Raw genomic sequence first — 27,530 nt, 5'->3', positions numbered from 1 at the left:
TCATTCCAATCACAAAGGAAGGCAGTGCCAAAGAATGTTCTAACTACCACAAATTGCACTCATCTCACATGCTAGTAAAGTAATGCTCAAAATTCTCCAAGCCAGGCTAAAACAATATGTGAACCGTGACCTTCCAGATGTTCAAGATGGTTTTAGAAAAGGCAGAGGAACCAAAGATCAAATTGCCAACATCCGCTGGATCATTGAAAAAGCAAGAGAGTTCCAGAAAAACATCTATTTCTGCTTTATTGACTATGCCAAAGCCTTTGACTGTGTGGATCACAATAAACTGTGGAAAATTCTGAAAGAGATGGGAATACCAGACCATCCAACCTGCCTCGAGAAATCTGCAGGTCAGGAAGCAACAATTAGAACTGGACATGGAACAAAAGACTGGTTCCAACTAGGAAAAGGAGTACATCAAGGCTGTATATTGTCACCCTGCTTATTTAACTTCTATGCAGAGTACATCATGAGAAACTCTGTGCTGAAGGAAGCACAAGCTGGAATCAAGATTGCCAGGAGAAATATCAATAACCTCAGATATGCAGATGACACCACCCTTATGGCAGAAAGTGAAGAACTAAAGAGCCTCTTGATGAAAGTGAAAGGGGAGAGTGAAAAAGCTAGCTTAAAGCTCAACATTCACAGAACTAAGATCATGGTATCTGGTCCCATCACTTCATGGCAAATAGATGGGGAAACAGTAGAAACAGCGGCTGACGTTATTTTGGGGGACTCCAAAATTACTGCAGAAGGTGACTGCAGTTATGAAATTAAAAGATGCTTACTCCCTGGAAGGAAAGTTATGACCAACCTACACAGCATATTAAAAAGCAGAGACATTACTTTGTCAACAAAGGTCCATCTAATCAAGGCTATGGTTTTTCCAGTGGTCATGTATGGATGTGAGAGTTGGACTGTGAAGAAGGCTGAGCGATGAAGAATTGATGCTTTTGAACTGTGGTGTTGGAGAAGACTCTTGAGAGTCCCTTGGACTGCAAGGAGATCCAACCATTGTATCCTAAAGGAGATGAGTCCTGAGTGTTCATTGGAAAGACTGATGCTAAAGCTGAAACTCCAATACTTTGACCACCTGATGTGAACAGCTGACTCATTTGAAAAGGCCCTGATGCTGAGAAAGATTGAGGGCAGGAAGAGAAGGGGATGACAGAGGATGAGATGGTTGGATGGCATCACAGACTCAATGGACATGAGTTTGGGTAGACTCCAGGAGTTGGTGAGGGAGGACTGGCGTGCTGTGGTCCATGGGGTCACAAAGAGTAGGACATGACTGAGCAACTGAACTGAACTGATCACAGAGTTAACCTAGCTAACCCAGTATAATCTCCCTATATTAAGGTCGACTAATCAGTAACCTTAATTATAACCATAAAATGCCTTTTGCCATTGCAAGTCCCATACCCATGGGTACAACACCAGGGGTGAAGGTCATGGGGCCAGAATTCTGCCCGTCACACTACCCAAGAGAAACAGACATTCCACACAAAGTCTGCACACAAATACTCAAAGCACCACTAATCACAACAGCCAAGAATTCAAAGCAACTTAGCTAAATGTCCACCTACTGGCAAATGAATAGATAAAATGTGCTATATCCATACAATGGGTACTAATTCAAAAAATATTCAGAAATACAAGAAAGAAACTACTAATGCATTTAATGACATGAATGAACTTCAAAAAAAAAATCACATTATGTGAAAGAAACCAGAAACAAGACTACATGTTATATGATTACGTTTACAGAAAAGGCAAATCTATAGGAAAAGAAAGTAGATTAATGGTTGTCTGCAGCTGGAGTTAACAGTAAAAAGGCATGAGGGATCATACTGGAGGATGAAAATTTTCTAAACAGGACTATGTTGATGTAGTATAAGTCATTAAACTGTGCTCCTGACGTGAGTAAATTTAATGATATGTAAAACATGATTCAATAAACTTCTTAAAAGTTACAAATAAATAAAACCATTGCAAGGTGATCTCTTTTTATGCAGATTTAAAGTCAACGTTCCTCCACCTGCTTTCAAGGTCCTACACAATTTGAATTCCCAGTATCCCAATGTGACCTCATTTCCTACTGTGCTCTCTTTAAAATTAGCCTGTTTCTGCCAACTTGACCTCCTTATTATTTCCTGACTAGTCCCTACACATTCAAGCCTCAGGGCACTTTTAATTTATCCTACCCAATTCAACCCTCTGAACGAGACTATCACTGCTTTGGATCTAGCTCTCTCTGCAATCAGTTCTGAATCAACATGGCGCTGACCTTAGTAACAGGAAGAGGACTCTCAGGGCTTCCTTTTTGCTCTCCTAGGAGGGTAAGGAAAGGTGTAAGGAAAAAATGATCATACTGTTAACAATGATAAAGGTTGAGCACTATGATACTTAGACAGCAGGCAAAGGACATTCTTCAAAACATTGCCACTACATCATCCTTCTCCAGCTAACACCGATGCCAATAAGCTTCTAGCATCACTAGCTGACTACACCAGGAACGCACATATCAATGCCTTCTCGCTGCTGCTCTCACTCCCCTGAGTCCCTGGTTATTTCAATTATTTCCATGATAGATTTTCTTCAACATTTGCAAAACAATGCCAACATCAAACAACTTCAATCTTCAAATAACAAAAAATCGTCCCCACTTTATAAGAACCACTTGTGGAGTGAAATAAACTGCAGTGTAATTTAAAAAAAAACTTTTATTTCCACTTTTTAATCAGACTCTTTATTATTTCGTTACAAAGATAGACTATCTTAAAAACTTCCCAGGTGACACAGTGATAAAGAATCTGCCTGTCAATGCAGGAGGTAGAAGAGATGCCGGTTCAATCCCTAGGTTGGCAAGATACCCTGGAGTAGGAAATGGCAACCTATTCCAGTATTCTTGCTTGGAAAATTCCCTGGACAGAGGAGCCTGGTGGTTTACAATCCACAGGGCTGCAAAGAGTCAGACACGACTGACCACGCTCACACACATACTGAGTATGTTACTTATAAATCTCAATGACTTCCTGAGAGACTGTAGCTACTGACACTCTAGAGAGGCTCTTTCATAACTATGGCCAAAACTGCACTACCAGATTCACAGGATAGAAACTTCCAAGTTAAGATAACAGTACCAGTTAACCTCAGAGATGTCATTTATCAGTCTTATCTGACTCTTTGGGATTCCCTGGACTGCAGCCCGCTAGGCTCCTCTGTCCCTGGGATTCTCCAGGCAAGAATACTGGAGTGGGTTGCCATTTCCTCCTACAGGGGACCTTCCTAACCCAGGGATAAAACCTGAGTCAAATTCTTTACCAATTTACTGAGGCAAATTATCTACCAGTTCACCACCTGGGAAGTTATTTCTCAACAAGCCACTGAAACAACCTAGAATGCACAGACACAATAATTTCTTTTTGCAAATGAAGTGCTTTACCTAAAAAAATAAATAAATAAAAGAACCATTCATAATAGCAAGATTCATTGATTGTGAGAGAGTAGAAATAAGCAAACTTTGTAGCAGAGTTACAATATGCCAATTTCAGTCCTCAGGGAGTCAATCTACCTGCTTTGGTCCACAAGCCTATGAAGTAAAGTAAAATTTTAGTCACTCAGTCATGTCCAACTCTTTGAGACCCCATGGACTGTATGTAGCCTGCTAGGCTACTTTGTCCATATGATTTTCCAGGCAAGAATACTGGAGTGGATAGCTACTCCCTTCTCCAGGGGATTTTCCTGACCCAGGGATCCAATCTAGGTCTCCTGCATTGCATGCACATTATTTACTATCTGAACCACCAAGGATGCCTATGAGATACTGCTTAAATTTTAAGGAGTATTTTAAAGAATATAATAATATCTCTGGTTTCTCCCATTTTTAAACTGTCAGATAATGTTTTCAAATGCTCTAGAACATGTTCTAGGGCTTTTCTGTTTTTGATTTAAGGCAACATTATACAGGGGTTAGAACTCAAGCCAAGCCAGGTGTAGGTCATAATCCCAAAACTGAAATAGTAGGTTCAGAGATTTAATTAATTTAAGGCCACACAACTAGTAAATCAGTTCAGTTCAGTCGCTCAGTTGTGTCCGACTCTTTGCAACCCCATGAAGTGCAGCACGCCAGGCCTCCCTGTCCATCACCAACTCCCAGAGTCCACCCAAATCCATGTCCACTGAGTCGGTGATGCCATCCACCCATTTCATCCTCTGTCGTCCCCTTCTCCTCCTGCCCTCAATCTTTCCCAGCATCAGGAAATGAGTCATCTTTTCAAATGAGTCAGCTCTTTGCATCAGGTGGCCAAAGTATTGGAGTCTCAGCTTCAACATGAGTACCTCCAATGAACACTCAGGATTGATCTCCTTTAGGAAGGACTGGTTGCATCTCCCCGCAGTCCAAGGGACTCTCAAGAGTCTTCTCCAACACCACAGTTCAAAAGCATCAGTTTTTCAGCGCTCAGCCTTCTTTATAGTCCAACTCTCACATCCATACATGACCACTGGAAAACCCATAACCTTGACTAGATGGACCGTTGTTGAGAAAGTAATGTCTCTGCTTTTTAATATGCTGTCTAGGTTGGTCAGAACATTCCTTCCAAGGAGTAAGCATCTTTTAATTTTCATGGCTGCAGTCACCATCTGCAGTGATTTTGGAGCCCTCAAAAGTAAAGTCAGACAATGTTTCTACTGTTTCTCCATCTATTTGCCATGAAGTGACAGGACCAGATGCCATGATCTTAGTTTTAAGAATATTGAGCTTTAAGCCAACTTTTTCACTCTCCTCTTTCACTTTCATCAAGAGGCTTTTTAGTTCTTCTTCACTTTCTGCCATAAGGGTGGTGTCATCTGCATATCTGAGGTTATTGATATTTCTCCTGGTAATCTTAATTCCAGCTTGTGCTTCCTCAAGAACAGCATTTCTCACGATGTACTCTGCATGTAAGTTAAATAAGTGGGGTGACAATATACAGCCTTGACATACTCCTTTTCCTTTTTGGAACCAGTCTGTTGTTCCATGTCCAGTTCTAATTGTTGCTTCCTAACCTGCATACAAATTTCTCAAGAGGCAGATCGGATGGTCTGGTATTCCCATCTCTTTCAGAATTTTCCACAGTTTATTGTGGTCCACACAGTCAAAGGCTTTGGCATGGTCAATAAAGCAGAAATAAATATTTTTCTGTAACTCTCTTCTTTTTTCGATGATCCAGCAGATGTGGGCAATTTGATCTTTGGTTCCTCTGCCTTTTCTAAAACCAGCTTGAACATCTGGAAGGTCACGGTTCACATATTGTTTTAGCCTGGCTTGGAGAATTTTGAGCATTACTTCACTAGCATGTGAGATGATTGCAATTGAGCAGCAGTTTGACCATTCTTTGGCACTGTCTTCCTTTGTGATTGGAATGAAAATGACCTTTTCCAGTCCTGTGGCCACTGCTGAGTTTTCCAAATTTGCTGGCATATTGAGTGCAGCACTTTCACAGTATCATCTTTTAGGATTTGAAATAGCTCAACCGGAATTCCATCACCTCCACTAGCTTTGTTCATAGTGATGCTTTCCAAGGCCCACTTGACTTCACATTCCAGGATGTCTGGCTCTAGGTGAGTGTGAGTTATCACAGCATCGGGATTATCTGGGTCGTAAAGATCTTTTTTTGTACAGTTCCACTTTATTGAGCCCATCTTTGCATGAAATGTTCCCTTGGTATCTCTAAATTTCTTGAAGAGATCTCTAGTCTTTCCCATTCTATTGTTTTCCTCTATTTTTTTGCATTGATCGCTGAGGAAGGCTTTCTTATCTCTCTTTGCTATTCTTTGGAACTCTGCATTCAAATAGGTATATCTTTCCTTTTCCCCTTTGCTTTTCACTTCCCTTCTTTTCACAGCTATTTGTAAGGCCTCCTCAGACAGCCATCTTGCTTTTTTTATTTCTTTTTCTTGGGGATAGTCTTGATTCCCGTCTCCTATACAATGTCACAACTAGTAAATAACAGGGATTTAAACCAAGACAGTTTAGCTCCAGGGTCCATGAGCTTGGTCACTAGTCTAAGATGCTTCCCATTTACAATAATCACTCTTATTCTTGTACCAACACCACCATCATCATTATCCTCATCCCCACTATCAGAAAGCCGTATTATAGACAATAATCTAAACTGTTTTGTTTACCTGATCACATATTGAAGTCTAAAAAGACACACTAGGCAAAAGTTTTCCAAAAAACAGTCACCACATTCAATTCATTTTTCTAATGCTATCCCAGTGAAGCAGAGAAGAAGACGTCATAAACCTCACTGTGCAGATTGTGGAATTAAGCTAAAGATGATTAAGTTCAAGCGTTAGTTGGTGAGTGAGGCAGAGAGAGAACTGATGAAGCTTGACTCTATTCATCCACCATGAGCACTAATCTTAAAAATATTTCAGCTTCCCAGAAAAAAATAGGTAGGACAGTTTCCAGCCATTTGATCTACCTGGAGAGAAACAAGGTCAGGCTGGCTTGCTAAGCACAGTGGAATAAATAAAGTATGAAGACATGAGTAAGGGCCTATCATAAAATTCCCACATGCGTCTGCACTCAGCATAACAACTATGGCATTTCATAGCATTTTGCATTCAGTCTGGGTAATTCAGTGACACCTTAAAAGCGACAGATGAATATGAAAAAGAGCTGACATCTCCTGGAAAATGTGAGAAGATGCCAGGAGGACCCTAACAAAGTGTAGTGACAGCTAGAATAGAGGATGACAGAGTTTTAAAAGTAACTTACCACTTATTTTTTTAATTTTTCTATTAAAAAGAACAGATACATTAAATAAAAATTCAATAAACTCTTTATTTTTTAAAATAAACTCTTTCTTAATGGGACAGGTAACATTCCTAAAATCAGCCAAAAGCAAAATGAAACACTCAAATGTGTCGCTGATGCCTGTAGTCCCTATTCTATCATTCATTGGCATATATTTTTATCTACTCAAAACATAGGAAAAAAAGATTTTAAAGATTCTACCAGACCTTTAGAATGGCCCTTAAAAACTCCAGAGCTTTACAGTATTTCCTAAAAATCTGCTACAAGCACATTTGCCAACATTTCACTAAAACAAACCTCTTAAAATTAATAAATTACCTGTCAAGTCCCATAAAAACAGATGGTCACTTGGAGACAGGAGAAGATGTTTTCATTCTGTTTTACACAGCTGTTCAGACTAGGAAAAGATCATTTCATTTTCCAAACATACAGTAAACCTTGTCTAAGACTTCCAATATTATGCATAAAAATGAAAATTTCATGCAGCTGCTTCTATGTTACACATCTGGTTATTATTGAGAAAACATCTTTAATGGTTAAAAAAAACTCATTATAATAAAAACTAAAATTGGTCTTTGTTCTCTTTTAACAAGCATCAAACTACTTCTCAGTGCCGTGCTATCAAAAGATTTTAAATTGCTGCATGTCCCTACACTGAAGTACACTAATACGTTATTAAACACAATTAAGAATTGATTAGCAATCTCTTACCAATAAGAAAGTATATACAGCAGAATATCTGGTACCACAATTGTTTCTTCCTGTTACTCCTTTCAAGAAGGTATTTTAGGAAGTGCATCAGAAATCTAACACATGAAACAATAAGTCAACACACAACATTTGTGTCACATTTCTGAAATGAGATTTTGATTTGTTAGTCTCCAACACATTACTTACATTACTATAAATCGCATGAAGATGAAGACATTTGGCACCTAAGAATAGTTATGAAATAACCAACACCAAGAGCATGCCTATATTTATGCTCAGAGCTCTTTTGGTTTTATATTTTTAGCAAAAGACATGAAACTTGATAGCTAAATATATGGCCATCTTTTTTTCACATTACTTGCCAGGAGCACCGATGTTTAAGTCTTCAAAATGTCCACAAAATATATCTATGACATTCAACTACTGTAAGAGAGGAGGGATTCTGTATGGCAGGGGGCTTCCTTTAAAATTGGAAAATTAATTAAAATTTTGACAGGTCACTTTGAGTTAACTGTTAGGTAGTGAATTGTATCTGGAAATTTTACTGTCACTCCCATTTAATATCGTCCAAAAGTTCCTACCAGAAAAAATCCAAATCCCTTACAGGGCTAACAATACCCTCATGACCTCCTAGAACTTCTTTTTTCTCCACAGCTTCAACTCTCTCCTCTCCCCGACCAACTACACCCAAGCTTCCATGATGGTCTTTCTGTCCCCCTGAAGCTTCCAATCTCATGGCCAAGGCCCATGTTATTCCACCAGCTGGGAACACTCTTCTCTTAGATCTTCTTGCAGCTGTTCAGCATTCAAATCACAAATGTCACTTCTTCAGAGAAGGATCCCTTGACCATCACCCCCTTACCCTCTCATCCCCTTAGATCACTAGCTCACTATCTTCTTTTATTTTCTTCATGGCACTGATTATCTTCAGACATTATTTTACAATTATTTACATGTTTATTTTTCTATCTCCTCCCACTAGAATATAAAACTATTCCGAAGAAATGTCTTATTCACAGCTACATCTCTAGCCCCAAGCACCTGCACGTAATAAAAGCACACTGAATGAAGGAACAAACTTTTGTTTTCCTCTAAACTTACTAATAGCGTGACTGAAGTGGACAAACAATCCTTGTGAATCCAACTTGTATACTGGATACTCCACTATTAGCCTCATCATCAGACTTCATGACAAGATGGGATAAGGAGTCCATAAAATAAAGGGGACATGCCCAGAGTCTATCTCCTTAAAACCTGTGCCCAAATGATCCAGTGTGGGTCTCTTCTCAAGACCTGGCCTTCAAAGGGATGAATATGGTGCCCCTATGTATACTCTTATGCCTATGGGGTGGCTATATGCAGGAGAGGAGGATGGATCTGGGCATGAATGTACATGAGACATCTTACAATACTGGATGGAGCTGGTGTGAAAAAAGAAACCACAGGCCAGGGTTTGGTAATCCTTATGCTGTACATTCTTACATGAAAGTCCAGGAATATGTGGAATTCCTTTATGGTCCAGTGGTTGGGCCACTGCACTTTCCCTGCCGAGGTCAACAAACAAGATCAACCTGGTCAAGCAACAAGATTCCACAAGCCATACAGTGTGGCCAGGGGAAAAAAAAAAACAAAAAACAAAAAACAAAACTCAGAAATATAAGATTTAAGACAAACCTACCAGGTCATTATGAAAGTCTGTTTGTCTGCTGCTGCTGCTGCTGCTGCTAAGTCACTTCAGTCGTGTCCGACTCTGTGGGACCCCATAGATGGCAGCCCACCAGGCTCCCGTCCCTGGGATTCTCCAGACAAGAACACTGGAGTGGGTTGCCATTTCCTTCTCCAATGAATGAAAGTGAAAAGTGAAAGTGAAGTCGCTCAGTCATGTCCGACTTTTCGCGACCCCATGGACTGCAGCCTACCAGGCTCCTCCGTCCATGGGATTTTCCAGGCAAGCATACTGGAGTGGGGTGCCATTGCCTTCTCCGCTGTTTGTCTAGGTAAGACATTTTATTCCATTTTGGGTATATGTTAGTTGATCTGATAAACTGTTGCGTGTTTGTGCTTAGTCGCTCAGTCATGTCCAACTCTTTGTCCCACTCTTTGCGATAAACTGTTAGCTTGATTTATAACTGTATTTGAACATATGTGATGTGGCTTTCTATCCAGTCCTACAAATGTTAGGGGTAGGCCTATCTGCCACTGTGAGTCTTTGACCAAATCTCTTGAGCTCTACGAGCCTGTTTTGTCATTGGAGAAAGAGAAATAATTCCTGTCTTGCCCCCCATATTATGTAAAGAACAAATGAGACTGTACATAACTACCTATAAAAAGTATAATGTAATAATACTGCATTCCTTTTAATATCCCTCCATACATATTTCAGCCAAGTGAAGATTATGACAATTTCCACTGCCAATCTCAAAGCTACTGTGGCCTTGAGAAACTTCTGAGTTAGACAGAGTTTTAGTATTCATTTCATTTGTTCAAAGTGGTAAGTATTCATAAAATTATTTCTCTATCCTTCAAGGTTTCACATCCTTCCAAAAGGAAAAAGATACCAGACTGCCCATGAGTTTAAACATTAAAACAGAATTTTATTAAGAAAAAATCTTCTAGAATTATAGTTATTTATAGTTACAAAGGCATGCCAACTGAAAAATGCCTCTTCTACTATGTAGCCCACTGAATACAGATCTGTTTTCCAGGAAAAGCACATAATATACACTAGCACTGTGCATTTATTGATCTCTAATCAGTTGCTGGAGTGAACTGAACATGAAGTACACCCTGGAGGCTGTGTTAGATTTCCCAGGCTGTCTGTCCAAAAGACTCTGCTCCCATCCCAGAGAAGGGATGACCCTAGAGATTTAATAAATCAAAAGCACAAATAGAACACATAAAGAAGCTAGGACAAAGAAAGAAATACTCAAATACTTAAGAAGAGCAGAGAGCTGGCCAAAGTGCAGTAAAAGCTAAAATGGATTCTGGCCAATACACGACAAGAGAAAACAAAATAAGGTTTCAGTGGGCTGAGATTCAGTAAGACTGCATTTTACATGATCAAAACCACTTTGCACAATACAATAAACTCATCAAATGGGGTTCACTAGCCACTAGAAAAACTACAAATCACCAAAAAATAAATACTGAAAATCTATTCTGAATTACCCCTTCGAGTTCATAACAACAGAGACTGCATTTTTCTATCAATATATAACCAGATACTTCTATCCCACCCTTAGGTCTACAAATCAAGTAAATTTAGCAGGAAACTTACGTGTAAATAGTAACAGCAATAATAATAACTGAGGTAACACTCACTGAATAGTTATAATTTTCCCACTGTTCTAATCGTAACACAATACATTATTACAATTATTAATAACATGAAAAGGAGACAACAAGTCTCTGAAGTAAGAAATACTATTAGTCTTTTACAGGGGGAAACTAAGGCACATGGAGGTTAAGCATCTTTCCAAGATCTAATGTAAAAAAAAATTATAGAAGAATTCAGGAGATTTAGCTTCACAAAGGCAGCCAAGAGGTAAGTAGAAGAATTAAGAACTATTAGAAAGGAGATATTTTCTCTGCCATGCCTTCCAAAAAATACATTTTCATCACCACTACATGGATGGATACTGGTACAGTGGATGGAAAAAAAAAAAAAGAAGCCAATATGAATTCAGGCCTGGAAATTGACTGCATTGATAGAAAAGAGTGTATTATTGATAGGACCTCACAGAGCACCTTCACATACAATCTCTCATAGGATCCTCACAACATCCTTAAATTGTGGTTCCCAGCTCACAGAGGACTTACAGAGTCCAGATATGCCACGTAAGTCATTCAGATCACAAAAGTATTTAGTGGCACTACCCTCATGAAAACTGGTATTAACTCAATGTTAATTCACACAGCATCCCTGAATGTTCTGGGGAAATGGTTCTCCTAATCACTCAAGATAGCAAACTAAACAGGTGGGGAAAAGGAATTGACAGTGCTTAATCACAATTCCATGTAATGTCCCCATCCCTGCAAAAAAAAAAAAAGAAAAGATAAGAAAATGGTGAATGTGAAAGCCACAACTCAAATTCACACCTTTTGAATCCTGTTCTAATCTGCTTTCCACCACATGAGGCACACTATCACCCAAGACAGTATTACAACATCAAAGTAAACTATCAATCATGAGGGGATGAGCCACTGACAAATCAAAATGAAGAGAATACACGCATTCTCCAACATCCATGGCTTGCTTGCTCACTATAGCAAAGTGCTGTGTTGAGCTTGGGAAGCCAGTGAAAGCTATTAGGAAGGTATTCTTTGTTAGCAGCAATCTTTTTTTCTGATACAACTTATTTTCATTAGTTTAGGACTGGGTCTAGATATAGCAACTTCCCCATTTATTCCACTAATTTCCAGAGAAATACCATATTGTGTGACTTCAATATAGAATGCACTTGCCAGTACTAGCTTATTATCATATTCTTAAAATTACTAAAATTTGTGATACCACTTTTTAGTTTAGATCATCATACTGGAGCAACAGTATATTCAATTGGTCTAACTCATCCTCAACACCTTTCTTCATTCACCACATCCCATATATCAGCAAGACCCATGAGCTCTATCTCCAAAATACATCCCTAAGACATCTACTTCTTAGCTCTTCTGCCATCCTCACCATCCAACCATTATCTTCTCTCATGTGGATAATCATACCAGTCTACCTCTTGCCTACTTTTTCTGCAGCCCTGTTAATCAACTCACCACAGCACAATCCATTATAGGGTAACCAACTCATCCTAGTTTGCCTGAGACTCTCTCACTTTTAGCACTGAAAGATCTGTAGCCCAGGAAGTTACTCATTGCTGGGCAAGCAAGATAGTCGGTCACCCTAGTTCAACTGTGAACTTTTTACAAAACAGATAAAATCAGGCAACTGCATGTGGTCAAATGAATCACTGGCCCCATTTTGAATTCACAGCCATTGCCATGTGCCCCTGCAGTTCCCTCTACCAGAGATCTGGGTCATCTGTTCTTGGGCTCAACCAGCATGATGATAGCAGATGATAGGGCAAAGAGGCTTGATATATGCTAGTAGTTGGGCTTGCTCTCTTGCATTTGGGACATCTCCCTGTGAAGGTCTGCCCCAGCTAGCCAAATGGTCCAAGGAGGATGAAAGACACATGGAGCAGACCTGGCCCCAAATAGTAGCTTACAGCCAAACTCAGTGAGACCTCTATACAGAAGCCAATATGCAGATGTTTGAGCAAGAACAAATGACTCACTGAAGCTTGGAGATGGTTTGGCATCTAGAATTGCTGAAGTAATCCCTAGCTCAGGTGTGTTTTTATCAAAATCTTTCAATAGCTTCACATTCCACCTGGAATAAAATCCAAAATACTGGGACTTTCCTGGTGGTCCACTGGTTAAAACTCCACACTTCCAAATGCAGGGGGTATGAGTTTGATCCTGGTTGGGGAACTAAGATCCTACACCACATACTGCATGGCATGGCCGAAAGAAAAAATGATCCAAAGAGACTTATCTGGCTCACAAAACTCTGCATGATCTGGGCTCTCACTTCCCTCTCATTGCACTGTCTTTAAGTCTCACTGGTCTCCTATGATCTCTGACCCACTAGCTGCCTCTGCCTAGAACACCTTGCTTCCAGTTCTTCTCATGACTGGCTCCTTTTTATCCTTGCATGTCAACTTAAAATCACCTCCACAAAGACTTTATCATCCTAAGTCCTCTATGATTCACCACTTGTTTATGTCTATCACTGCACTTTTTGCATTCTGTAAATAATTCTTTAATTTGTTCATACTCTGTATCTCAACCAAGCTGAAATATTCAATATTTTGTAAGTTACTCAATATCAATTGAATGGTACCCAGTGGTCCAGAAAATCTGCTAACCTGAAACCATCCTGGTCTGAAGTGTAAAAGATTTTTATTATTGACAACAGAAAGTGAAAATCGCTGATAGTAGTGCTATAGCTTATGTTTATCCATCGAAAAGTTCAAACTGATTTAATGAGGGGGGAGTGTTAGCTGGATATAAGCTTATTAAAAACCAGACAGAATTATACTTTAGTTGCACCACTTTTTCCAAATGAAAGACAACCTCATTATCAAAACCTTGTAACAACCCTCCACCACTTCTAAAACTACTTTGTTTAAACTGAAGGAAGCTGAACAAATAAAAATTGTTTGACCTTTTAGCTACAGAAGTTAAAACAGAAGCAATGAAAGAACCATTCTCCATCATTATAGTTCCATACTATTTGCCTAGAGGTAAACTTAGCTGTCCACCTTCTTTAGGGATTTCAATGTTCACAAAAGATGCCTTTAAACTTCAACTACTGTGAAGTTAAAAGGCACTGGATCATGGCAGCGGATGTATTTCTATATTGAGAGTATTGCTGTAATGTGAAACACAACAGACTCAGTTCCTTGTTCAGCTAATGGGTGATGCTTACAGTATTCATGAAGGGAAGGGGGAGGCACCAGGACTCCTGAGAGCTTTGACGAATAAAATCAACCCAGGAGACAAGTGGTCGGGTTGGCCTCAAGCAGGAAGGGAGGACTCTGGTGGGGGCTTACCCAGTCTAAGGCGTTTTATACTAAGCTTTAGGGAACAAGAAGGTATGAAAAGATGAATGAGAGTCCCTGGGTGAAGACAAACAACTTTATGAACAGCACTCAGGAGACTAGAGGTCCTAGTCCCTTGACTTTGAGCTCAGAAGTAAAGGGCCCTTGACTTTGCTTTTCTATCACTCAGAGGTTCATCATTTAGTCTGGAATTTGTAAAGTCCACTTAGTTCAAGGTACGAGTCTAGCCTATATGGATAACTTACGGCCTCTTAGAGGCTGCTGCTACTGCTGCTGCTGTGCTGGTCTCTTAGAGGATTCTTCTATAAACTAGAAATAAGGACGATGACATATCTTAGAAATGTCTTATGAAGATTCAACAAGAAAACTCAGGCAAAGCATTTAACAGTAGTTGCTAAACATACATGGCGTTCTCAAGACTATGTTAGCTGTTGTATTTTCTACCACCTAGTGCATTTACCCAGTAAATATCTACTGAGTACATGAGTAAATGAAACTCTCAGCTTCTGCTAAAGTGTAGTCTTCTGCTTAAAAAAGGAAAAAAAAAAAAACACACTTGTGCAAAGGTGAAACAAAGTAACTCCTTCTAAGACAGGAGTCCCCAACCTTCCGGGTCTAATGCCTGATGATCTCAGGTGGAGCTGATGTAAAAGTATTAAAATGCACAATAAATGTAACCATCCCCCCAAGTCTGGTTCACAGAAAGAGTGTCTTCCACAAAGCCAGTCCCTGGTGTCAAAAAGGTTGTGGACCACTGTTCTAAGACATCAATCAGGATGGCAGATATAAACATTCCAATCTAACAGAAACATTCCATTTTTGGTTTTGGTTTATGCATCATTCTCATAAGTTTGGTTTGTGAGTGTTCAGTCTCTTCAGTCTGATAAATTCTGACTAGGTTCCCAAAAGTTTGCAACCTACAAAGGCAAGCAGAGGCCTGAGGTTTACTCAAAGAAGTATCCCTTGGTACACTATCCACAGAATCATATCTCGGAAGGCAGCACACTTCTCTTTTTCCTACCTTGATGCACAAATAGCAAAATTATCTAAGTTATGACTTGTCTCCTCAGAGTTAGTATTGCCAATACTTCACCAATCATTTTGAGACATCATTTCCATTACAAAGAAAGAGAGACCAAAAAAAAAGTAAAGGCCAAAGTTTCTATTCTAGGGTCAGAATGAACTCTGCTCATTACATATATTAGATTTAATAGAGTCAGAAAAAGAAATGTAATTTTCACCTCTTCCAGGATGTCTTCCCTGGTTGTTCAGCATCCACAATGGGATAGGTACCCATTTCCCCTCTGTGTGCCCATACCATTATTAAGCCATGCTTCCACCATTACTGCATTCCTAGGTGTTTTTACTATCAGTCTCTCTACAAGGCAGTGAACATCTTGGAAGCAGCAACTATTCTTGGCCATCAATGTGCCCAACCAAATTCAGTGCTTAAATGGTTTTAGACACCCAATCACTGTTAAATGAATTACCATCACATAGAAAAGATTACTTAAATTACAGGTGTTTTTCAGCCTTCCCTTTGTTTCCTTATACTCCATTCTCTTATTTTGTCCAAGGGTAATAAACATAGGACTATGGCAAGGATGGAAAGCTACTAGCTAATACCGTGCATTATTTATTTTTGTTTCCATCAGTAGGCAGATCAAGTGACAAAAACTGGCATTGAAATGAAGCATTCTTGAGGTACCTTTCAACTGAAAATGAAAAAATAGCCACTGATGCTCTAACTGAAAACAGAAGTGGGTGATGTAAATAGGGACTACCATTACCATGAGCTCAGAGAGAACCTGAGAGAAAGTGAAGCTAACACTGTCTAAGAAGACTAGTTCCTGGCAATATCAGAAGACCTGACCAACCCCACATACTAACCAGAGCTGTTTTGTGGCAATAGAGGACCAGCTTGAAGAAAATCCTAAACTAACTTCTGCCAGAAAGCTGGATGAAGCAAAGGATGAAGCCATCAGGTTAACATCCCCCATTATGACCTCCTACCTTATCAACATGGCCCATGGAACTGCTGCTCCCTTAGTTTTGCCTTCTTCCTAAGCCAAGCTTAAAGACACGACTCAGTGGCATGAGAGAAAACCCACTGGGTGTGTACACGACAGAAGTCCTGCTTGGCAACTGTGAAACTAGAGGGAAAGTTCATTGGAGGGTTTGTTCTCTTACTAGTTTTTCCATTCGGTAACCACTTATTGAACCCATACTATGTTCTGGATGCCAGGAGAGCAATGATGGGTGGAAAACAGCCTTGGCCCTGGAACAAAAAAATCAAGCTTTGTCCTAGGCAACTGTTTGTAAACTCTGGCTCCCTGTCACCATCTCTAAGAGTATCAGGGAGGCCCTTCCATCTCCTCTTCATCCTTCAATCAAAAGCTACATGAATTAATATGGCAATACTTAAGGCCGTCATATTCAGTTCCATAAAACAGCCTTCATATCAAGGACCACTGAAGTCAAGGAGTCATTCTTAAAGTTAAGTTTAAGAATTCTTAAGTTCTTAAGTCATTCTTAAAGTCATTCTTCAAGGTGATCATGTACTTTATTGTTTAAATGAAGACAGTCTTAGAGTGAATGTGATTACTATTAATCACAGTTCTGGAATAACAGATGTACAAAGTCTATCCAAACAAGCCAACAGTGATGGTCATCTATGCTTAAAGATCCTTAAGAAAATGGTAAATTCCAGATGACTCTTGAAACCTGTCTTGGTTTACAGAAGCACATATAATCTCTTCTTTATATGAACAGTATTATGTGGAAAGGTCAGCACACAACTGTCTCGTAAGTAATGTGCCTTCTCTTTCTGAAAAAGAAGATATCACAAGTCAAATGATAGCTTCTACCGCCACTCCCTGTACACTGAGATGTGGAGCACCCCACTGAGCATAAACAGCAAAACCACAGCAATAAGATGACAACATCTGCACTGCTGGTGGGTACACAAATTGGGGCAGCCACTATGAAAAACAGTGTGAAAGGCTATCAAACAGTTAAAAATAGAACCACTGTATGATCCAGCAATTCCATTTTTGGGTATTTATCCACAGAAAATGAAAACACTAACTTGGAAAGATATGCACTCCCATGTTCAATGCAGCACTATTTACAACAGCTAAGACATGGACACAACCTACCTGTCCATCAGTGGATGAACAGATAAAGGGATATGTGAATACTATTCAGCCATAAAAAGAGAAGGAAATGCTATCATTTACAACAACATGCATGGACCTTGAGGTTCTTACGCTAAGTAGTCAGACAGAAAAAGACAAATACCATATAAGCTCACTTACACATAGAATCTTAAAAAACAAATATACTCAAAAATACAGAGAACAGATTGGTGGTTGCCAGAGGGAGTGAGGTGAATATGGGAGGTGGCGGGGGGACCTTTTTTATTTTTTTCATTTTATAAAGCCAACATGATCCTAATAGCAAAACCAGAGACGTATATTACAAAAACAAGTAAAAGATAGACCAACAGCCTTGAGAAATATAGATACAAAAATTCTAAACAAAATATTATATTACACAATTCAATAATAAATAAAAGATAATACACCTTAACTAAGCAGGTCCCATTCTAAGAAAGCAAGTCTGGTTCAAACTTCAAAAATCAATCAAAATAATTCACTACATTAATTAACTCATAAAGAAAAAAACATGAATTAAGACTTCTTCAGTGACTCAGTGGTAAAGAATCCACCTGCCATGCAGGAGATTTGCAGGATACACAGGTTCAATCCCTGGCTCAGGAAGATCCCCTGGAGGAGGAAATGGTAACTCACTAGTATTCTTGACTGGAAAATCCTATGGACAAAGGAGCCTAATAGGCTACAGTTTATGGGGTCGCAAAGAGCTGGACATGCTGAGCATTCACACAAGCCACAATACATGGATTAATAGGATAATATTACAGGTGATGTTCTACACAGGTGCAGAAAATGCATGACAGTATTCAGTATAAATTAATGATTTAAAAAAACACTCAGTAAACAAGGAAATGAAGGGAACTTCTGGTTGCTGTGAACCCACAAACAGGAAAGAGTAGTAAGGGATTCTGAGTAAGGTTACCTATAAAGATAATATGTTTATATAAAGCTGTTTTTTAGTTTATATAAAGCTGTTGTACATCTCACACCTGAAGACTCTGGGAACAGTTTGATTTTTGCATATCAAATACTTTTAGCATTATTATTTTTCCCCTGTTATCCACATCCCATCTGCTTCTTCTTCCTCCATACTGAAGTGACTAGTATATTTGCTCAAATTAAAGCTTAAAGACAAAAAAATTATAATACTTGCCCCACACTTAATTTGAGAAAAATAATGGACTCACAAATCCGTTAGCTTGTTGCATGCAGAACGAAAGGGAAAAAAAGATACATAATTGAGGTAGCTTATTTACTCATCTAGTTTGTATACTAAGGTAGATCAAGAAATTGTTTTTTAAGTTTTTTCAATTCCATTCCTGACCTTTTTGTAAGTAACCTAGAAAACTCAAGTGGAGTCTTAGTACTATTTATGAACAGCTGTTAAACACTGTCAACTCCTGTAACAACCACCTTGGGGAATAGAGTAGCATCTTAAAAGCATAATGCCTTAGGTAATATTTATTCTGCTGCAATGTAAAGAAAGAATATCTTTCATTTTCTTTCAAAATTATGCAACTTTTGACTTCACATACTTTCATCTCCCTAGAAAAATATTAACCAACAGTATACAAGTAATATATTCATTACCAAATCATCTGATGAGCTGTGCAATAAGTATAGGTAAACACTCTGGTGTTACTGCAAAGACACTGATCATTGTTATTTTTTTATCTGCTGTTGATGCTTTTAATAGCTGTTATTATATGCCTTTTATGATGGCTTACATTCACTCAGTTCAGACAAAAAAAAAAAAAAAAAGGGAGGAAAGCAGGTAAATCCGTGAGTAAATGAGGTATGTATTATGTTTGCCTTTCTATTTTTCAATCCAAATCATTCCTTAACGCATGTATCATTAGCCTCAATTTTATAGTCAAGCAAATTGTGACTTAGGTAATCAAAGTAGACCTGGGATGATGTCTTGTCTGTACAGTCCATGCTGGTTCTAAGTCAAGAAGCAAAGAAACAAATTTCCCCCAAATTCTAAAAGCTCCAGAAGCCACCACCACGATCACCAAACCCATTTCCTCTTCTTCCTTCACACACATTGGGACTGTATTTCCCAGCCTCTCCCGCAGTTCATTGTGACCATCTGATGAATTTCAGCCAATAGAATGTGATACAGTCCATGCAATCTCCACAGACAACACTCCAAGCTCTTTTTCTTTCTTACGTGGCTGGAACAGACACAATCTTCAGGTCGTCTTTGAGAAACATGTGTTGAAGAGGCCAGAGTGAGATGATGAAGGAGTCTGAATCTGTGAGTCAGCAATTGAGGCAAACCAGGAACACCATTGGAGAAGGCAATGGCACCCCACTCCAATACTCTTGCCTGGAAAATCCCATGGATGGAGGAGCCTGGTAGGCTGCAGTCCATGGGGTTGCTAAGAGTCGGACACGACTGAGCCACTTCACTTTCACTTTTCACTTTCATGCACTGGAGAAGGAAATGGCAACCCACTCCAGTGTTCTTGCCTGGAGAATCCCAGGGATGGGGGAGCCTGGTGGGCTGCCATCTATGGGGTCGAACAGAGTCGGACTCGACTGAAGCAACTTAGCAGCAGCAGCAGGAACACCATACTGAACCCATATGTGACTAAAAACTCCTTACTATATTAATCTATCAAGAATTGGGCAGTTATAAGTTAGCATTCCCTAACATGCAAACATAGAAAAAACAATCTAAGTAAGTCACAATAGGAAACAGTCAATCTAGGGATTACAACTATTACAATAATATTTATGAAAAACATTATTTAATATTTAGGTCATGCTTATGTTATTATGTGGACTTTTAAATGTAGGACACAAAACTATATGCATAGTGTTTTTCTAAAGTTAAAAACAAACATTCTCTGTCAATTATATTTATGTAAATTTGTGCACAGAAACTAATGTTGCTGACTCAATGAATGCAGAAGAAAAATGGAGGGAAATAAGTGGATATTAAAGCAGGTTCTTTCTGGGTAATGAGACTATAGGTCTTTGTGCTTTTTCATAGTTTCAAAATCAAAATATTCCTTTGACAATCAGAAGAGATTTATCTGTTTATGTTTCAGTTCAGTTCAGTCACTAAATCATGTCTACTCTTTGCAACGCCATGCACTGCAGTATACCAGGCTTCCCTGTCCTTCACTATCTCCCAGAGTTTGCTCAAACTCATGTCCATTGAGTCAATGATGCCAGCCAACCATCTAATCCTCTGTTGTCCCCTTTCCCTCCTGCCTTCAATCTTTCCCAGCATCAGGGTCTTTTCCAACAAGTCAGCTGTTTGCATCAGGTGGCCAAAGTATTGGAGCTTCAGCTTCAGCGTCAGTCCTTCCAATGAATATTCAGGGTCGATTTCTTTCAGCATTGACTGGTTTGATCTCCTTTGATCTTCCCACTGCCAATGAAGGCAGTGATATCTCTGCTTTTTAATACGCTGTCTAGGTTTGTCATAGCTGTTCTTTCAAGTATCAAGTGTCTTTTTGGCTGCAGTCTCCACTGCAGTGATTTTGTTTATGTTTAAGATTTCTTTTATAAGACCAGTATGTCCAGATAGATGGATAATAAGAAGCTAGCTTTTATGCCAACATACCCTAGGCAAAGCTTTTCTACATTTACAACCCCCTACAAAGTACCTTCTGGACATTTAGAATTCATAACATACCCTGGGGTGAGTCAAAGACCCCAGGCACAAATTATTCATTGGAAAGACATGCAAAATGAGATAATGCACATAACGTCTTCGTTCATTCACAATGAGGTAGCTTTAAAAAACAAATTAATAAGTAACTCCGTTAAAAACACGTTGAAAAGACTGAATGAAATTGTTGGTCACCATGGATACACAATCACTGACACACAGGCTCCAGTAATATCTGGAACCAGTTCCTAAAAGAAAGCCTTCCCTTTGGTTTAGATGAGGACATGATATTGCACTTGCAAAATGCTCACCATGATACCAGGAACATGGCAGAGGCCAAAGGTTAAATCCCACCAGTATTATTTTTATTGGTTAAAATGTGAGAAGAATTAATCCTTACCTTATTATATAGACAAAAATCAAGTTGAGGCACTGACTTTCAAAGCTCTGTTCTCATTTCTTTCTCTAAGGAAACTGACAGGAAGCTTCATGTTCACTCTCATAAACCCTGCCTGCCCACAACCTGTCCTGATCCTACACTTTGCTTGATGGGTCTCCTGCTGCTTTTATTCACCGAACAGCACAAGATAACCAGGAAAAGATATTCTAGCAAAGAGGAATTCTAAGGAGATGGCCAGACAAGCCCATTTATATGTACAGTCTCTGGAAAAATAGAAAAGAACAGTTTATAAAAGTGGGGGATCTCTTTACAAAATATATTTAGTAGGAAATATTACTAAAGGCTCTACTTTTTTGAATGGGATAAACATAGTGTTAATAAACATAGTCAGGGACAGTTTTTATTATTAATTTAGATGCTCCTTTAGGGAGCATTTCTAAGTAAACATGGGCAAATGAAAATTTTGTGAGCAACAATAATATTTATTGAACATTCACTATGCCTCAGAACCTACCATAAACACCTTCTGTCTGGATGACTCATCACCATGATTCCCAGAAAACAGACATTGCTTTAACCTCTAATGCCCTGTATTTGCCATCACCCTTGCAATTGCATTCCTGACTGCAGATTCAAAATAGTGGACAGCTGATACAGTGGTAAAAAGATTTACTATGGAGCATCCAGTGTTATCCTCACCTGTCGTTGTAACAACATAATGACTACCATCTCAAGACAGAGGTTGTTTAAGATCTTTGTGTGAGATCCTCACCACATAATCAGATATGACAAAGCAACAAGGAGTCTTAATGATGTATTTAATTGCCTACAGGATAAACAGTACATGTCAATCTATAGTCAATGGACAGCAGTTCCCTTTTTATATAAAATACAATCCCTTAATGGTATAAGTAATTCACCAGGCTTTAGGATGTGATTATATAAAGAATAAGTTATCATATTGACAAACGGAAATACATTGGAGCTGAAAGCAATTCAAAGCTAGCAGAGTTCAATAAGAGCTCCTTATCTCCATTTTAGGATACATGTCATTAGCTCAGAAAAGATTACTTTCTCTATTCATATTTCAATTTCTTTCCTGGCAAAAAATAAAACTGTGAGTTTGCAAAATACAATCTTCCTGCTTAATCAAATATCAAGAGTCTTGTATCAACGTTAATGGAATAATTAATAAACTGTAGGAAGGAAGAGCTTCTTTGGTGGCTCAGTGGTAAAGAATTCACCTGCTAATGTAGGAGATGTGGATTCTATCCCTCATCTGGGAAGATCCCACATGCTGCAGAGCAACTAAGCCCATGCGCCACCACTACGGAGCCCACGCTCTGAAGCCTGTGAGCTGCAACCACTGAAGCCCATGTGCCCTACAGCCTGTGCTCTGCAACCAGAGAAGCCAACACAATAAGAAGCCCATGCAGTGCAACTAGAGAGAAGCCCCCATTTGCCACACCTAGAGAAAAAGCCTGTGCGGCAACAAAGACCCAGCATAGCCAAAAACAAAACAAATAAATAAATAAAAGCATTAAAAAGAAAAAGCAACAACTGTGGAGATTCCAAAAACTAACAAGTGGTGGTCTGAAGTAAGTTTCATCTATTCTTTTATAAACATCTCCTTTAAGACAGGCCTTTAAGAGTTTGGAGTTATGTGAGATATGTAAGTCTTCATTTTTAAAGTGAGCTGAAAGACAACACAGAAATTAGTCATGCACACTGTAGGTATTCTGTAATTATTTGTTGACTGTATACATTAAATGCAATCCATACAGGAGAAATTTGTAAGATTAATAAGTCTCCTGAGAAAATTACACACAAGGGAAACAATTCCTTCCTGAAAGCGTGATTACAAAACGTAGCTCATAAAAAATGCTGCAGAATTGAATATTATCCATATATTAAAAATGTACTTCCCTGAACCAAATTTACTCTCTTAATCAGACACAAGTCCATTTTCTGTGCAAGAAAATGAAAGTCTCGCTCAATATCTTATTGTTATTGTTTCAGAAACAAAAGGTTTGTATTACCCATTTGAAACAAATGTTCAAATGAACAAGATTTCCATTACTATACAGCAAAAAGTTCTATTTCCCAAATAGATACAATAAAATGAATCATTAATAAAATATCTGAAGATTACAGAGTTTCTATAAATTGTCTTAGAACCTGCCACATCTAGTTTTAATTCAATCTTCTAATTTTATTAATATGCATTTCCTATCTTAAAAATGCTGATTGATCTATTAAAACCTCCTAAGAACAACATCATCAAGTTAGCAAAGAGCAAAAATGTTTGAGGAGGAGATTAAATCTAATCTGCCTGGGTAAAAATCCCATCTTTGTCAATCATTAGCTGTTTTTAACCTTTTCTTACCTGTTTAGTTCCTTTAGCAAAATAACAATACTGAGCTAAAAATTGCAGGCTTTGGCAAATGCATGAATATGACAGACATGAGAAGCATTTAAGATGACACGGGTATCTCAGCTGGGTAAGTAGGAAGAGCTAAGTGGGAGAATGGGTTCAGAGCAACCAAGAGATGACAAGCTCCATGTGGGCCAGGAAAGAAGGAGACCACCATAAGTGGATGGCAAACAGAAAACCAGCAGCCTGAGTTTAAACACAAAGAGATTTGTGAGCTGATCCACACAGAGATTACAATGGAAATCACAGACATGGCTAATATCAATATTTGTCTTCAAAATATTAATATTTTACAAAATGTCATTTTATTTCAAAACATATCCAAATATCAATAAAGCAGAAAGGTAAGCTAATACATTTCAGTCACTTACAAACTTTGCAAACTATAATATGAACTCTCTGAACTTACAATCAACAAAATACTCATTATCATAGGTCTCTGATATGTCTGTGACCTCACCTCATGACAGTAGTGAACCGTTTAGAATTACATGCCTCTGCTGTCACCTTTGATGGCAATAGTAATATCTTATAGAGCGCTTATTGCATGTTACACACATTATTCTTCTACATAATTTTTCCCCATTAAAATACTATAATTATAAGGCAGAGGTCCTATTTTCAGGACAATCAGGAACATATATGTGTGATCCAGCTTTAACTTCAAATTTATTTGGTGAATCTCTCAATTGTGCTGTTGATGCTTATCAATTTACACTGATAAGAACATAAACACTATGGAATTTTGCCAGATTCTTCTTGTTTTGCTCTCTCCAAACTATCTCAGTGATGTGCACACTTCCTTTCATATTCACTATTAACTACTTTCATTTTTATCAACTAGACTTGGTACCACCTCCTCCTCCAATACTATAAATTACTGTTCTGATCAAAAGTATCTATTAAACAACAAAAATCAGGGCTCTTCCTTCCACCAAAACTACTCACTGAGTAAGAGGAGGATTACTTATTCGTGCAGCAAATGAGGTGCTCTGTTAGTTCTCTAAATCCCCTTTTAGCTCTAAGCAGATCACAGGGAGGCCTTCCTGTGGCCACCTCATCTAAGGATTATCATGGGTATGCACTGGCCAAGGCACACATACAGCCACATCATTTTCAATTCAGTTTCATTTTCTTTAAAAACCACACTTCAAGTACCACAATGCCTTCTTTAAAAGGTGATATTCATTTCTGAATTTTAGTTTTCTTTTAAGCTTGCTTCACTGTTCATTTCTTTCCCTCCTTTAGCATTGGAAATCACCTTGTTAATTCCTCCAGAGCAAAAATCCTGTCTGACACAGTATACAAGCCCCAACCACAAAGTGGTGGCTAAATAAATGCTTATAAAACAAATCCATAGCTAAGAAGCCAATTAGTTAACTCCACATCTCTATGAAAATCTGAAAGATAAGTCCTCTTAGCTGTGCTCCACTTAAAGGGGTGGGAAGTAATCAGTTGGCTTCTTGAATTCCCTTAAGAAAGATTCTTCAACCTGGACTACGAGTGAGTCAGCACATTTGAGGAAATAATGGGGGAAATGAAGAGCAAAGACCAACCTGAACTTTACATTTCTTGCTCTTATTATCCAATCCCCAAACCACAAGAGTATAAAACAAAAATGACCCTTTCATGTAAAGATGTTGCAATACTAACTTTACTGAGTCTATTACCACAGTTCACTGAGGCACTCTCACCCAGGTGTAGGTCTAATGTTTTTCCACCATAAAAAACAATTTTGATAGTTCTTGAAAATAAAACCAATTTTTGTTTCTTAAAATATAAACTGCTCTCAGTTTCTACATTTAGCATCTGAAAAGTACAAATCCATTTCTTTCTAGAATGCAACTTCAAAGGAGAAAAGGGGCTCGCTCATCCTCTACAGCTGCATCCACTGTGCCTACAACATGTGGGTGACAATAAATATTTGTTGAAAGAAAGAATACATATATATTTCAATTGACATAATAAAGGAGGTGCATTTAAGCACCTGGGGGAACTCTGAAAGGGAGGTAAAACAACAAGTACTAGCTGAAGTACCTCACTTCTTACTCTTAAAAGAGCAAAGAAAATTGAAAAATTGAAATACAGAGCCTGCCTCTGTTTTGTACTCGCAAACTCTGCCACAGCTGCCTGGGCAATGCCAGTGAGCAGATGCTCTATTCTTTATTCTTTAATGGGAAACATCTGCTCTCCAAGGTTGCAACCAAAGAATGCACAGACACATCTTTCTAGTGTCCAGATTTGTACTGTACAACAGGGTAGCCACAACATGTGTCTTTCAAGCACCTGAAATGTGGTCAACGTGAAATGAGATGTCCTGGAGAAGTAATATATAAATCAGATTTGTGAGCATTAGCAACATCTATTTCTATTTCATTGACTATGCCAAAGCCTTTGACTATGTGGATCACAATAAACTGTGGAAAATTCTGAGAGAGATGGGAATACCAGACCACCTGACCTGCCTCTTGGAAAAACCTGTATGCAGGTCAGGAAGCAACAGTTAGAACTGGACATGGAACAACAGACTGGTTTCAGATAGGAAAAGGAGTATGTCAAGGTTGTATATTGTCACCCTGCTTACTTAACTTATATGCAGAGTACATCATGAGAAATACTGGGCTGGAAGAAACACAACCTGGAATCAAGATTGCCAGGAGAAATATCAATAACCTCAGATATGCAGATGACACCACCCTTATGGCAGAAAGTGAAGAGGAACTAAAGAGCCTCTTGATGAAAGTGAAAGAGGACAGTGAAAAAAGGCTTAAAGCTCAACATTCAGAAAACTAAGATCATGGCATCTGGTCCCATCACTTCATGGCAGATAGATGGGGAAACAGTGTCTGATTTTATCTTGGGGGGGGCTCCAAAATCACTGCAGATGGTGACTGCAGCCATGAAATTAAAAGACGCTTACTCTTTGGAAGGAAAGTTATCACCAACCTCAGTCAGTCAGTTCAGTTCAGTCACTCAGTCATGTCCGACTCTTTGTGACCCCATGAATCGCAGCATGCCAGGCCTCCCTGTCCATGACCAACCTAGATAGCATATTCAAAAGCAGAGACATTACTTGCCAACAAAGGTCCATCTAGTCAAGGCTATGGTTTTTCCAGTGGTCATGTATGGATGTGAGAGTTGGACTGTGAAGAAGGCTGAGTGCCAAAGAATTGCTGCTTTTGAACTGTGGTGTTGGAGAAGACTCTTGAGGGTCCCTTGGACTGCAAGGAGATCCAACCAGTCCATCCTAAAGGAGATCAGTCCTGGGTGTTCATTAGAAGGACGGATATTGAAGCTGAAACTCCAATATTTTGGCCACCTGATGTGAAGAACTGACTCATTGGGAAAGACCCTGATGCTGGCAAAGACTGAGGGCAGGAGGAGAAGCAGATGACAGAGGATGAGATGGTTGGATGGCATCACCGACTTGGTGGACATGGGTTTGGGTGGACTCCGGGAGTTGGTGATGGACAGGGAGGCCTGGTGTGCTGCGCTTCATGGGGTTGCAAAGAGTCGAACATGACTGAGCGACTGAACTGAACTCAACCGAGCACAAGAAAAGAATATAAAAAAAACCCCTTGAAAACTGTTTTATATTACTTATATTTTGAAATGATAGTATTTTGGATATACTGGGGTAAACAAAATATATTATTAAAGTTTGTTTCACCTATTTATTTTTATCTTTACTAAGGTGACTTAGAAAATTTAACTATATTTGTGGGGCTCAAATTTTTAATGGATGGTGCT

At 38.8% G+C, this 27,530-nt stretch overlaps 1 protein-coding gene across 1 annotated transcript in view; it reads right to left on the bottom strand.

Moving 5' to 3' along the window:
* SUCLG2 (succinate-CoA ligase GDP-forming subunit beta) overlaps positions 1 to 27,530 on the bottom strand; it is a 281,980-nt gene that overhangs the window by 187,679 nt on the left and 66,771 nt on the right. The window lies entirely within an intron of this gene.

The sequence above is a fragment of the Bubalus kerabau genome, chromosome 20, assembly GCF_029407905.1.
Source record: "Bubalus kerabau isolate K-KA32 ecotype Philippines breed swamp buffalo chromosome 20, PCC_UOA_SB_1v2, whole genome shotgun sequence".
Classification (NCBI taxonomy): Eukaryota; Metazoa; Chordata; class Mammalia; order Artiodactyla; family Bovidae; genus Bubalus; species Bubalus kerabau.
The sequence above is the reverse complement of the archived record's forward strand: the minus strand, read 5'-3'. Positions and strand labels throughout refer to the sequence as shown.